Genomic DNA, 14,224 nt, shown 5'->3' with positions numbered 1-14,224 from the left:
AAGGTGACTGTATGTTGCCCTTACAAGTGAAGTACTGATACAAAGGGAAAAGAGAGATGTGATTCTATGGCATGTTAGGCAGGATTGTCCTAAAAGGTGGGAAGGCATTAATGCTATTGTAAAGGATGTGTTTTTTCATGAGTTGCTGTTGTATTTTTCATGGTTCTAGTCAAATGTTCAAAGATCTTGAAATGTAAAGATCAGAAAGAAACTAGGGTAATTAGGGCACGGAAAATGTGTCTACAGAAGAGATGATTTTTTTTTAAAAAAAAAAAAAGGCATACATAGCCAAATAGATATTGAAAGGGCATGTGATTCCTTACAAATGCATTTGTAGTTAAATACTAAAAAAAGATAGAAAACATTTGAACTAAAGAGTGATGTTGGCATGCCATCAAATACTTACATACTATATACAGATACTTACATTTACTATATAGCCTAGAAATATGAAGAAATTTACTGACCGTCTGTAAAGTGAGATACTAGGAAGGTCTTCCAAATAGGTAATCGGGCCAATAAACCAAAGTTGTTTTAATGTAGAACTTGAAAACCTTACAGAAAAAATTGTCATTGAATGGGACAGTTCCTGTTAGGAAAGTGACATTTGTGCCAAGTTGGGAAGGAAAGGGCTTTTTGAAGAAGATGGAATATGGTTGTTCGACATTTATACTCTATCTGTTCTCTGCCTCAGGGCTTACTGCAGGCTCTCAGGTTAGGAGGGATGTTTTCTCCTTTTATATATAATACAGTTTCTGAGTTCTGTTAATTTCTTTCTTTCTTTTGTTCTCCTTTGTAAAGTCAGACATGTTTTAATTCCTAGAACATTCTGCAAAGAATTTCTAACATATTTCCTCCCGTTGCAGTGGCCTCAGTAGACAAGGCAGTGCCCTTGTTCCCCTTCTTCCTCCCTTTTTCTTTTTCCCCAAGGAACATTAGAGGTCTGGTTTTTGGTCTTTACTGCAAAATTAAAGGTTTTGAAACAGTATTGGAAAGTGGGTAGTACAATCTAAAGTAAAAGTTCTGCAGACCTTTCTCCCCCGCTACATATCTAGTATATGGTAACCCACAACTGTGAGGATGCAGAATCTGAGATATCCTTTCCAGCTTTATGTTCCTATGCTTCCTCTTACTACTTATGAAAATATTCATATATTCATATTCATAAATATTCTTACTCAACTCAGTTCCATTCTTTCAAAAATACTAGCTAAACTTTAAGCATTTTCAATAGGACATGTATTAAGTGACATATAGGAAAAAATCCCTCTAAAATTTCCCAAAATGTTCTGCCCATTATACATTAGATCTAACTTTTCATCTCTCTTATCTCCTTGCTATACTTAGGATTATCAAATAATTGAAATTATATTACATCAAATATGTCTAATATTAAGTATCTGAATCTGTCCATAATAACTAAAATAAAAGGATTCTGATTTTATGTGGATCTGAACACTTCCTCTGGGATAGCTTCTTAGTTTTTCTCATGGAAATTGTAGGGTAGGAATTATACAGAGGTTTATTCATATACTTATGCACAGGTTTAACCCTAAGGTACAAATGTATTAGGTTGTTCTTTTCTTCCTGCTGTAATTTTCTTATAGTTAGTCAAGCAGATTTAACAGGAGAAACTCAGAGAATTACCAAGTGTTTTCTGTCTTAATGATTAAAATATTCAACAGAAGGAGCTGGGTTAAAGTTTTTACTTCAGATTATTTAATAGAAATTTGAATATGGTGAGTATACTAGCCCTCAAACATAGAGACTGACCTATCTTGTTCCTGTTCACTTTGGGAGAGTTAATGTCTATTAAAATATTCCTCACAAGCAAAACAAGCAGGGGAAGTCAGAAATTGGAAATCAGTTATTATGTTTAAATTAGACTTCCAGATGACTCAGTAGTAACAGCACTAATGTGATTCCTAATGTCTATGAAAAAATTGCTGTCTAGTTAAATGTTGTTGGCAATAAAATATACAGCAAGGAATGTAAATCCTTAAGGCACACTCAGCAAGAACCTTGGCAGAATCAATGGTTTCTGAATACTGGATCTAGATACTGTAAATGATAGGTAGGAGCACATATATATTTTTGTAAACTTAGTCCTATGTGACTACAAGTGGATACAGGTGCTTAGCTTTGTGTTTTATAATTTGAATTATTTTGCCTGAGAATAATAAGTTGGTTTACTTTTCTGGTAGTGTTAATTAAGAAAACCTATCTGCACGCACATTAATTTTTAAAAGTTAAAAAGAAACAAAAAAATTAAATCCTCAATCTGATTTCTAAACACCAAATCCAGTCTTATGGATTTCCCTATGTATATTTAAACATGTATTTACCAAATAAAAACATACATGTTGGTTTCACATATTTATATACATGCATTCGCTTAATAACATAGAACAGTTGATCAATCAACAATGATTATTGATGAGACAGTTTGGTCTTTATTTAAGATAAATATGAAACTTTATTTACACAGTGAGAATTAAATATCGGTATTTTATTTATTCATTCTACCTAATATGCACTATATGTTCTGTTGCATTAAAAGGAAGTAAGGAATGTATTGATTTGGTTTGTTCATTTTTAAATAAGTGGATTCACTACACTAAAAGTGCAGAAGCCTTACAATGAACTGAAGTTGCATGTTCTGGCTATGCAGCATGATCTGGATTTCCTATGACTGGTGACTCCTGCGGGTCTTCTAACTAGGGAGTTTTCATCAATTGCTGCCGCTAGGTGTCCCTATATGCACCTATGTGTAGGAAAATGCCTAATGAAAACATTATCTGAAGGAGAAGAGAAATTGAGCAGAAGGAATACAAAACATGTTGATAAACTTTCTTTGTGGTTTTTAAAGTTCTGTTTGCCATCTTACACATTACCGAAGAGGACATATTAATAGATTCATGTTTGTGCAATTAGATTTGAAAACAAACTTTTCAAAAAACAATATTAATGTGATCTTAGAGTGGTCTTTTTGACGTAACATAGTTATATATATACAAAATGTGAAATAGCTTCTAAAAACATGTTAGTTTAAGTTTTATATTTGGAAAATCTAATATAATTTTAAATTGTTCATGCAGTTTATTATAAAAATGGGTTTTCATATATTTAATTAATGATATATGTCTAAGAGTAATGAAGAAATGTGTATTGCGATTAGTTTCTGACAAATGGGATGTTTGAAGAATTAAAGGCCTTTGATGGATTGCACAGCCATCTAACCCTTATAATTAATGTTTACATAGATCACAATGTAAACTATGATAATTTGATTGATACCATATTCTTTTCATGATCAAGTTGTTATTGAATCTTATGCAAGCATTCTTTTAGTTGGCCAGTTGTTCAAAGTCAACAGCCATTACAACATTATAGCTTTTTGTTGTTGTTATTATTTTCTAAAGAAAAAGGAAAATGCAAAGAGGCGTGAAGGTATATTCTTTTAGTTATAATAAGCAAAATACTTGAACAAATACCTCAGAGGATTAAATAATTATTTCCTGTAACACTAAAGGCAGGGTGTGCAACACTGAGAGCTGGATTATACTGATATTGTCTGGATACCAGGTGTTCTTGAGCTGTGCCTTCTCTTTCTCAAAATACAGGCATTTACTTAAAAAACAAACAAACAAAAAAACAAGCTTTCATCTTTCTCAATACTATTCAAAACATGACTACAGAAAAGCGGCTTTTCTGAACCTGCAGTCAGTAATCCTGAAAATGTAATTCTGAGTTTACTTGTTTTGAATTTGTAGAGAACAATAATTCTCTTTTGGAGATGTCAGCACTGTTAAACATTTTACTGCTGGACATTTGTATCACACACAGTCTAAGAATTTGGGATTAGGTTTTATTTTAAAGGTATTTACTAACAACATAATTTTGCCAGAATGCCTCTACTGGTTTTAAGACAGTCAACATCTTGGTTTAAAATTTGAATCCACAGTCTTTTAACCCAAAGGTGAGAGTTCCTGTGCCAAGTCCACTGCACTAAAACCTGATTAACTGGTGGATGCATTTATGAACCATAGCTTGTTTTTCTTTGTTAGCATTGATTACTTCACGTTGCTGATTCTTCTTCAGAAGTAAACCAACTGAAAGTCAAAGTGAAAGCAATTTGTATCAAGACAGATATGATAATCTGGTATTTGGTTTGGATTTTCATGTGTCTTAAATTTCAATACATTTAAATATATCTGGTCAGTTGGCAAGACTGAGTGTTGGCAGATCAAGAAAACTATGAGACAAATCTATTACAAAACTGCAAATCTGTCTTTAAAGGAATTGTGATGTGGCCCCATATTCTTTGGACACAGGCTGGGATCAGGGATCATGAAAAGGGAAGTGGTATGTAAGGACTGGCCTTTTCTTTCTTTACTCTTTTAACTTACTAATTGCTGTAACTGATAATCAGTTTAAAATTTGTATACAATAGGCAATGGAAAAGAGAAGGACTGGTGCTTTACCATTCAAATTGGAGAAATAGAACATGATTTGTGAGCAAGGGAATTTAACCATTATAGAACAGTGGAAAACACAAGAATCTGCCTGTGTCTTACTATCAGTAATACAACTGAATAATAAGAGTTTATTAGTTTGTCAGTGAAGCTTTTAGTTTAAGTGGAAAATACTAGTGACATATGTAATACAAGTTTCTACATAGCATATATTTTCTATATAAAGTATACAGATATCTTACAAGACTAAAAATATGATACAGTCATATATATGTTATATATATATATATATATATTAAAAAAAACATGATAACTATATAATACACCTTAGTTAAGAATACCAAATGCCCTGCAAATATTGTTTAAGCCTTATTGTATCACTAGGTATAATACATCAAGCACCCTTTCATACCCTCTGTTAGAGAGAAATACAGAGTTACAGTCTTCAGAGGAAAAAAAACCCGCTGATGAACAGTTTATTTCTGCATAGGAGTGTCATCAAATTTATGATTTAGTGTTGTTTCAGCTCTAGATTTCTATATATGTCCCTGTGGAACATTAACATCCTTCAAGGTTTAAGTAGAAACCTGCATGGGATTTTACTGTGTTTATTGCTATTATGGTGATACCTAGTAGTTGCAAATGGCATCTGGATTCTCCATTAGAAATATCTAATTAGATAGTATCAGTACATATTGCCATATTACAACCTACAACTTTGAGAAAAATCAGTTGGAGTGGAAGTGTCAGTCCTATTGAAATCCAGTGGAAACTGGATAGTGTGAAGTTACTTAAGTGTACTGGGCTACGTTGAAATTTGCAGCCAAAAAACAGATGAAGGAGAGGAAAAGGAAATATTATCCCCAGTCTTCATTTCAGGAACTGAAGCAGAATGAAATCAGTTAACTGAAATGCTGCATATGGAATATGGAATACTTTACTGAATTAATTCAATTAATTTCTCAGAGCTCCCTCTTCAATATATCATCCGGAAAGTGAATCTAGTTCTTATTGTAGTACAATGTTGGAAATGTCCTTTATGTCTTGCTTTAATGCATTTTTTTAATGCAAAGTATTGCTGAAACGGATAGCAACAGAGAAGTTTAATAAATAACAGTATCAGTACCTAAATCATGAAGTCTTTCTTGCTTAAGATAATCTTTAGCATTTTGAAGCCTATAGGTTCTGCAAGCTTCAGGCTTTGTTAGGAAGCTGTATTCCTTTACAGAATGTTACCTGCTTCTGTAATGCATCTATGCAGTGCTAAATTAAATTAATTCCTTCCACTTGAACAATTTCCCAACTATGGTAGGAAAGGCAAGAAATATTTTACTTAGCTTTATAAAATAAAACACACTTCTTAAAGGCAGACAGATCCTGTATTTTGAAATAGTCTTACTAGCAACTGTGTGTGGTGTCTAAATCAGGGCAAATTCATCTTAAATACTGTCCTATAGATAATAATGTGTGATGGGTATCTCTGAAGGATGATTCTACCTATGTGACCTGAAGTCTGCTCTAAATACACGTCCCCATTTACTGATCATGGGGACATAATGCATTTAGCTTAGTATCTGAGCTAATACCAAAAATCAAGTGGGGTACATACTTGGTGAATGGTCAGTCAGAATATATTAAAAGCAGAGATACCTAAGTATAACTATAAAGAGATTAACATATATTTATACTTTATGTCATCTGTAGTCTTACTGACCTGGGTGGGGCTTTTTTGGGAAATACAGTGCTACTAATTGTGAGGCAGATATAGTATCAAAATTCAGACTTGCATTAGTGAAAGGACTTTAAAAAAAACTTAGAATTACAGGGAACATCTTAAGTTCTCTTTCAAAAAATAGTTCATATGGTCACTAGCAAATTAGCATTAAAATTTCTGTATGATAGCTTATTTTATGTAGCTATTTCTATAATAATATGTATTTTTCATTTGTTATTCCGTTAAATTGATCTGGATGAACATATGGATTGTGGAACATTGCTGCTAGCATTAACGATATGGTAACAGATCTGTGTAGCCAGAAGGGAGGATTTTAGTTTGTTTCATTTTTTGCTATTATACATGGATTAAAATGTTGTGTAGATGCCATAATAAGAAGTCAAGATCCTTGCATTGCATTTATGTTTTGTTGTCATAGCAATTGCTATTTAGTCAACAAATTATGTCTAATGAAAAGTTTTCTGTTAATTCATATTTTATTTTCTTTCATTACATATTCTATTGTTCTTAAAAATATTTTAAACCTGCATTTTTTTGTTTGTACAGAGTTAATAGAGCTCAACGGTTAACCTTCATATCTAAGATAAAAGGGAATAAGTGTCTTTGTTATGCTGAAAGGAAAGTATAAAAAACCCCATAAAACTGCTGTCATTAGTCTGACCAGTGAAATTTGAAGATTTGGCAGGAAATCTAGAGCAAAGACTGCCATGTGATTTATCACTAATGACTGCTGACTACCACATAATTTAATATGCTACACTAACACCCAAAATGCTACTATAAAACATACATTGTTCATTTTCTATTTCTGCTTTTGACAAAAAACAGTTCAATTGACTTGTGTGTCCCTTCACTCTAAATCTTATCAGTGTATCTTCACTCCAAATTCTTAGCTGGAGGAATCTAGTACTATCATGAAAAACCTTCTGACCCTTGTAGATGTCAGAAGTATGTAATCCCTAGTCATTCATCATATGCTGCTGCTTACAGCATACTCTGTCAAAAAAATAAAAAGTGTATTTTCAAATATAATTTCTATTACTTACACAGAGTAAGAAGTAATAGATCTTTTCATATTGTGAAAAATAAATTATGTCATGGATTCATGTTGCATTATCATATAGTTGTTGAACAGTAAATTAATAATCTCTTATGTTTATTTAGCACATACTATTTTGATGTGCCTCCATCTGGTTTTGGTTTCTTTTTCTAACCCTTATCAAACTGCAGTTACGATTTTTAAAATGTTATTAATACTTTCAGATCTTGAGGTACAACCATATTACTACCATTTCTTTTTCTAATCAAATTATCTTTGTGTTTTGTTGCAGTGTTTCCTAGCTTAAATAAACCCTGCTTCATTCCAGACCAAATTCTGACATTATGGGTTGCATTTCACTCCACTGATTCTACTAGTCCAGAAAAATTGAAGCCCCAGTAACAAAATCTGTGAGCAGAGAGACTTTTCTTTTTGGTACTTCTCCATTGAAAGTTCATATTTTAACCCTTTCAAAGTACTTGTAGTAGGTGACATTTGCCCCATTTCCCAAATCCTGTCCATGATAATATGCCCCGCATCTGTGCGGGTTAAGATTTAAACCTGAACTACCTGTAGGTTCCTCAGTCTGTTCCCCTTTCTGAGTTCTACCTTGCAGAACATGATGTCAGTGAACAGTTCAACCAGTAAAACTGTTCCAAGATAAGGAAAATAACTTTTTCCAAATTATTTTCTCATTATTTATTATATAATTTCCTTTTTCTCTTTTTCAAGTAAGAATAGCATTTGCATGCCTGAAATTTACTCATAAAAAATAGCTCCAGAGATGCCATACAGTTTTGCTTCATCATCTGCACAGCTGCAAAAATTATTTATTGCCTTGAATACTACTCCGCTATGGATAAAATCCTTTATAGATTTAATGAAGGAAACTGTTAATTAAAGCTGTTAATTTACAAATTGCCAAAGCTTTAAAGAGTGTTTGCTTAGACATCTGACCTGTGAATTAGCACCTGAGAAAATGTATCACGTGATGTTTATGATCGTTGTTTACTCTCTTCTTTTTTCATACCTGTCAGTACAAGTTTGTTGATAACAACAGATTACAAAGTTAAAACCTCAATAAACTAAGATGTACATTAAATAGTAATTTCAGTTAGACCTGTGGATAAATTGAGGGGATTGCATACTAAAAGGGGGCTGAGATGGACTTCAGGTAAATCAAAATATGATTCAAAACAGTTCCGCTTAGAAAAGCCCTTCCATGACACCTAACCCTGAAGAGGCAAGAAATCGCTTCTGTGGGAGACTAGCTGTTCTTACTGGGAAAATTCAAGCACAGCAGATAGGCCTGTTTTAATGGAAGCTTATTTGCTCTAGGCTGCCTCTCTGCTTAATGATAAACAGGTGTTAAAAGCCTCCTTAAGAACTGAATCATCCTCTCAAGATAGCTATTTCTTTCAGTTGACCATGTCCCTCTGTCCCTCAGGGAAAGTAGGAATCCAAGATAATTTAAAGGCTCATTTAAGTGCTGCAAGCTAGATGGGAGGAACTCCAGCCCAGGAATCTTATTTTGGCTGTACCAGAACTCACTGAAAATGAGTAGGCATCCGTGCTGATAACCTTGGTTCTGGAAATTAAGAGAAGCAGTTTACATGACAGAGCTACACTGTTATGTTCTTTAAAGGTTAGTAATGAGAAATCTGAGTTTGATGTTGTGTCTGTGGGAAGTCTTTAATTATAAAACAGATTAATTAAGAAATCTGAGGGACAAAAGATTCTAAGGCAGACAAAAATTGTTTGAATGAGTCAGGCTGTTAACAGAAACTTTTATTATTCACCTGTATCAAAATGTTCCATGATGTGTTATAATGCAGTACAAGCCTGTTCAAGACTTCATTAGCCTCACATTCCCCCTTCGCATCTCCCAAAAGAAAAATAGTACACATGAGAAACTCACAGGCAGTTGCTGAGATGTCTTAGGTTTTAAAAGAAACTCATGACTTCAGACTTTTTCATTGCTCTTCTGAGTTTTTTCCAGTGCTGTTTTCTGACCTACTAACTTTTCTGCAGGCCAAAAGTTTTGGAGTGTGGAGAATCAGAAGCCCTCTCTTGTCAAATACTTCACAAAGCTCAGCATAAGTGTCATGCCATACCGCATGTAACATCTACATTCTACTATCTACCACAATAAGGTCTTGTAAGAGCTCTTGTCATATCCTTCAACATATATGCTCCAACAAGAAAGTAATAGCCTTTATAATGTTTATACCAGTTCAGAGAGTGAGGGGTATCTCCTCTCTCCAGTCTTAACATTAAGACTCATCACAGCTACCTTACCCTGACATCAACCATCAACAATTGAACCAGATAACGGCACTTACGCTGATACTGATACCAATAAATGAGGATGCTGGAAATACCTAATGTTAGGTTAGTTCCACATTTTTATCAGGTATAAAACTGTTTTTTGAAAAGCAGCTAGAAACAACAGCCATATGAAGGCACTGGCTTTAGAATCGGCCCACACTGTTTTCAGTCTAAATGCTATAAGCTAATACCAAGGACCTTTACCTGGAGCTTTTTTGGATAGCTTACAATGTTCTGAAACCTGCCAACAGAAATTTTACTTTGTTTCTTCTTGTTACTCTGTTGTTGCTAGCCTGTTGATTGTCCATTGTTCTGGTTTCTTTATAATATGACTTGATTCTGCCACAAATCCTCTATTTATTTTATTATATAAAATATATTCTCTATGCTTAAGTTAATATCTTGGGTTTTTTTCATTTGTTTGTTGTTGGTTTTTTTCTTTCCAACTCTGTCTCTGAACACCACTGTAATTTGATAGCAAATTACTGGGTTTTCAGATCATTAAAAAAAAGAGTATTTGTCTCAGCTGTCCCAAATATGTGATTCAAGGAACATTCCAGGAAGAATATATCCCTCACAGCATGCTATTTTATTGCAAAATGTGGTAATACTACTCCTTTCATGCAGAAGTTTAGAGATGAGAAGTTTTGACCAAGGAAGTTGATAACATGAGTTTAACTGCCTCTTCAAATTGACAGATTTCAAAATCACTTCTTCCCAGTCAGAGGAATCTCTGAGTATAGCAGACTAGTCTTTTATATTTTACGAAGCCATTTATAGATCCAAACCTTTAATTTTTTTACTCCATTTCATTTGGCTTGTGTACACATCCTTTTTTCATTTGTAGTAGTCAGTTAATAATCTTTCAAATGCTTTGAGCAGCCTTAGCTTGACACTCCACTCCAGGAATGCCTTTTTAGTCACTGACTGTGGTATTCAATTTGCTCATATAGCAGTTCAGCATGACCTTTTCAAACTCTAAATAAATGAGCAGGGTTCGTTTTTCAGTCATTTAAATTAACCAATATAAAAAAAGCTGTATGAAGCCGCATTGCTTAGCATTTTGGCTAGATCCTCCACACACTGACAACAGTGTTTAAAAAAGTTATAGTTTCTTTTGGTAACTTTTTCACCAAAGATGTGAAATGACTCAGTAACTGAAGGTCGACGCTTGCAGTTACATTTTCAAGTTTAAAAATATATTTGTAAAAACCACAGAGTTTACAAAGATCTGGAAAAGATAACTTTGCAATCAAGGGGAAAATCCCCTTCAGTTCTATCACACCAGAGTGTGCAGATTCTTTTCTACCTCACATGTCTACCTTACTTTTTCAATGGAAAATAATTGATTATAATTACCAGACTTTTGAATATTCTCATGTAAATACAAACTAATTCCAGAGACACTGAAGATTAATGTGAGATGAACATTGAGATCTGGATGAAGTCTACTGTGTGGCATTATATATTTCCAGCTGATCATTTATATTGTAAGATGTTCTCCATTAAAATGCCAGGATACATAAATGGGCCAAACTATAAATGCCAAAACTTTTAACTGAATAAGACTTCAGAATTCAATTTCACAGCATGGAAATTTTTATTTTGTGAATTAACTTTGTGATGAGGATAATTTAGTTTTTTGAAATCAGCTAGTTAATATGTACTGAAAAATTCTGAATACATTCTGGAATACCTACTACATGCTGAAAAATACTGAAAAAGAGTATTTTCTAAATTAATTGTACTAAAGGAGGACAATTTTAATTCTTAAACACATTTTTTCTGGGGTATACCCTCCTATTCTCTTTTAATATTTTCTATATTGCAGGTGTGAGAAAATAACAATACAAGGACAAATACATACACTTGCCTTTAATATAGGCTATGGTCACATCATATTTCAAAGGCAGTATTGAATCTGTTTCTGTCAAAGATTTTTAAGGTCAGTCTGACCCCTGAATAAGGCTCTTCTCCACTGAAAACTGATATAGCTGTGTGACAGGGGAGGAAAGTGCTTGCAGCATCAGTTCCAGAGAAACATGAAAAGGAATAGCTCTGCAGATGGCAGAGTGCATATGAAGGTCCTAGAGATGTAACTCTCCTATATGCATATAGATATATGTGGGTACATTTCTGTATAGGAGAGAATATAAATATATATCTCCTATGTATGACTCTGCTATATCTACAAGTATAACTGTCTTTTTTTATGGTGTGTGTCTTGCTACCCAACAGTAATGCATCATTTGTCACTCAACTGCCTTCTTTAAGACACAACACAACTACAGAGGAAAAATGATCAAACAGTTCCCCAAGACACAGTGGCTGTATTTACTCTTTGCCTACATGCAGGGTATGTGAATATAGACATAATTTTTCTACGCTCTCCGCCACTAATTTGACCTCATAACAGTAAAGCAGAATCTGCCCTTTTAAATGTGATTTTCACATATGCATCATACAGGGGTGCATGCTTAGTGAGTTTGGGTATTTTGACAATTCTGTAAGTTACATACAGTAAAGAATTGATCTGTAGTAAATTCAAGTGGAATATCGCATGCCATTTTGTGACAATGATCCTAGATAAAGTGGAGAAATTTGAAAAGGAGCTAAGAACCACTAAGGACCACAGTTATGCATCTAATGGCTTTTTGAAAACATGTTTGAAATCAGTGGAAGTTCAGTGTCTAAATACCTTGGGGAATCTGGGTGTGCAGATGACCTAAATAATGTCTGAGGTGACAGCATCATAGTAATTGCTAAGAATGCTGTAAACGTGTCATTCCCAAATAGGGAAAAGTAAATCAGAGAATATGATCAATAGGCTTTCTAAGCTGAAAGGTTGTGGAGTTAAAAAAGGAAAAGTCAGGTTAAAGGGCAGGTTTTTAAATACAACAGTTGAAATCCCACCAATTTCAATTGAAATTGAGTAAATAATGATTGAAAAGATACTGTTGAAACAAATTCCCTTTCAGCTGAGTTGATCATGCTATTAAAAAAGTAATTTTTATTTCTAACATCTCTAAACATTTTGAGGTTATATTTCTGATAGAGTTCTTGAGTACTTGAAACCGAAGTTACTGTTACATTAACTCAATAGCACTCTGTTGCAATGTGGGTTTGACCCTGCATTTGTACAGTATTTCTTTTACCTACCGACGTTCCTCAGTTTTAAGTATATAGGAAGAGCAAAACAGACAACTTGCAATCCCTGTATGGGGAAGAAGATAGACCATCAGTAGATTTTACCCATTTTTAGATATGCTTAGTCTGCCATGCCATCTCCTACCATGCATTTAGAGTACTTTTCTGGCACACAAGAGTGGCTGTTTTGGAGCTTTTCCAGAAGCTCAGCTCTGAGTCAGAGAGAGAAGTCTACATTTACAAAGAACCATTCACAACTGTCAGAAGTTAGCTGTCTGTGGGACTCAAAGTACAGCTGCAGTTTTTCCAGAATACTGACAACTTCTTTGGCAACCGGAGTCTGTTCACTAGTACTGGGCTTTCTGAAGCTTTATCAGAAAAAATGTCTCAGTGCCCTATGCCTGTAATTTCCATTTCTGTGTTTTTATTACTCTTTTGTTGTTTTGTATTCCAAAGATATGCTGCCAATTTTTTTCTGAAGTTAGGAAATTGTAAGTTATCAAGTTTTGAAATCATATGCTTATTATCTTCAGGTTTCGTGTTTGGATTTTTTTAAAGCTTCCAGATGAACAGAAAGCAGTAAATTCTGTTTTTTAGTTTCTCTGAGACATATAAAATTGGGTTTGTAGTATTTATGAAGAAGAAACAGCAGTAATATTTAAATTAAATAGGAGTGATGGGATTGTATCCTCCCAGTTTTGCTAGTCAGAAGTACAGTCATATCCTCCTCTTTTTACTTCAGTATGGATGCTGTCTACAACTCCATTTCTCCTCCAGATGCTCTGAATGTTCTTCATTTTTTCTTCATATTGAATACACAGAAAAACAAACATACTGTGATGTAATGCAGTAAAGAGATTTCATTTTCATTTGTGGAATTCCTCTGCAACTGTGTTTCTCAGAAATACAGCAATAAACTGAGTGAAAATGTTTTTTGTGCCACATTTTCTGAATTCTTTTTCTAATTCCCTTCCCTTATTGCCTCCTTGAAAAGTTTGCAGTTATAGCAGGGAAATGAAAAACAGCTGGGAATAGAATCCATACTTTCTTATTTCTTCTGAGAAGTGCACAGTACACATTAGAATAATATAAAGTTGCATATGGTAAACACTAGCATTTTTTGAACTGTGTCCCAGAATGTCATCTTAAAGAATATGTCAAATATGAAAGAACAGGAAAAAACCCTACAAAGCCAGAGAGATCCCGTTGCAGATTTGACACCAGGCAAGAAATAAAATTAGGATAGTTATTATGACCTGTAGTTTACATCTAAAGCACATTCAAAATCGTCTTTTAACTTTTTTTGTAGTTGTTGTCCCATGTCCCCCTGCCTCTTGCCCCCTCTGCCCCCCTTCCCCCCCCCCCCCCCCCCCCCCAAGTAAATCTGACAGTTTTCAGGGTACAATTTTATGTATGAAAATTGTAGTTGTCAATGCAGAGGGGGCTTACAAGCTTAGCCAAGGAACCTTGGTCCAACTCTCTTTTTTTTTTTTCCCCTTT

General features: G+C 34.0%; 1 protein-coding gene across 1 annotated transcript in view; it reads left to right on the top strand.

The window, feature by feature from the left end:
• The window catches only part of LOC308059154 (uncharacterized protein), a gene marked incomplete at its 5' end in the record, with an annotated part of 61,160 nt that overhangs the window by 6,747 nt on the left and 40,189 nt on the right, over window positions 1-14,224 (top strand). The window lies entirely within an intron of this gene.

Source organism: Falco punctatus, assembly GCF_963210335.1.
Source record: "Falco punctatus genome assembly, chromosome: 2".
NCBI classification, from domain to species: Eukaryota; Metazoa; Chordata; class Aves; order Falconiformes; family Falconidae; genus Falco; species Falco punctatus.
The sequence above is the reverse complement of the archived record's forward strand: the minus strand, read 5'-3'. Positions and strand labels throughout refer to the sequence as shown.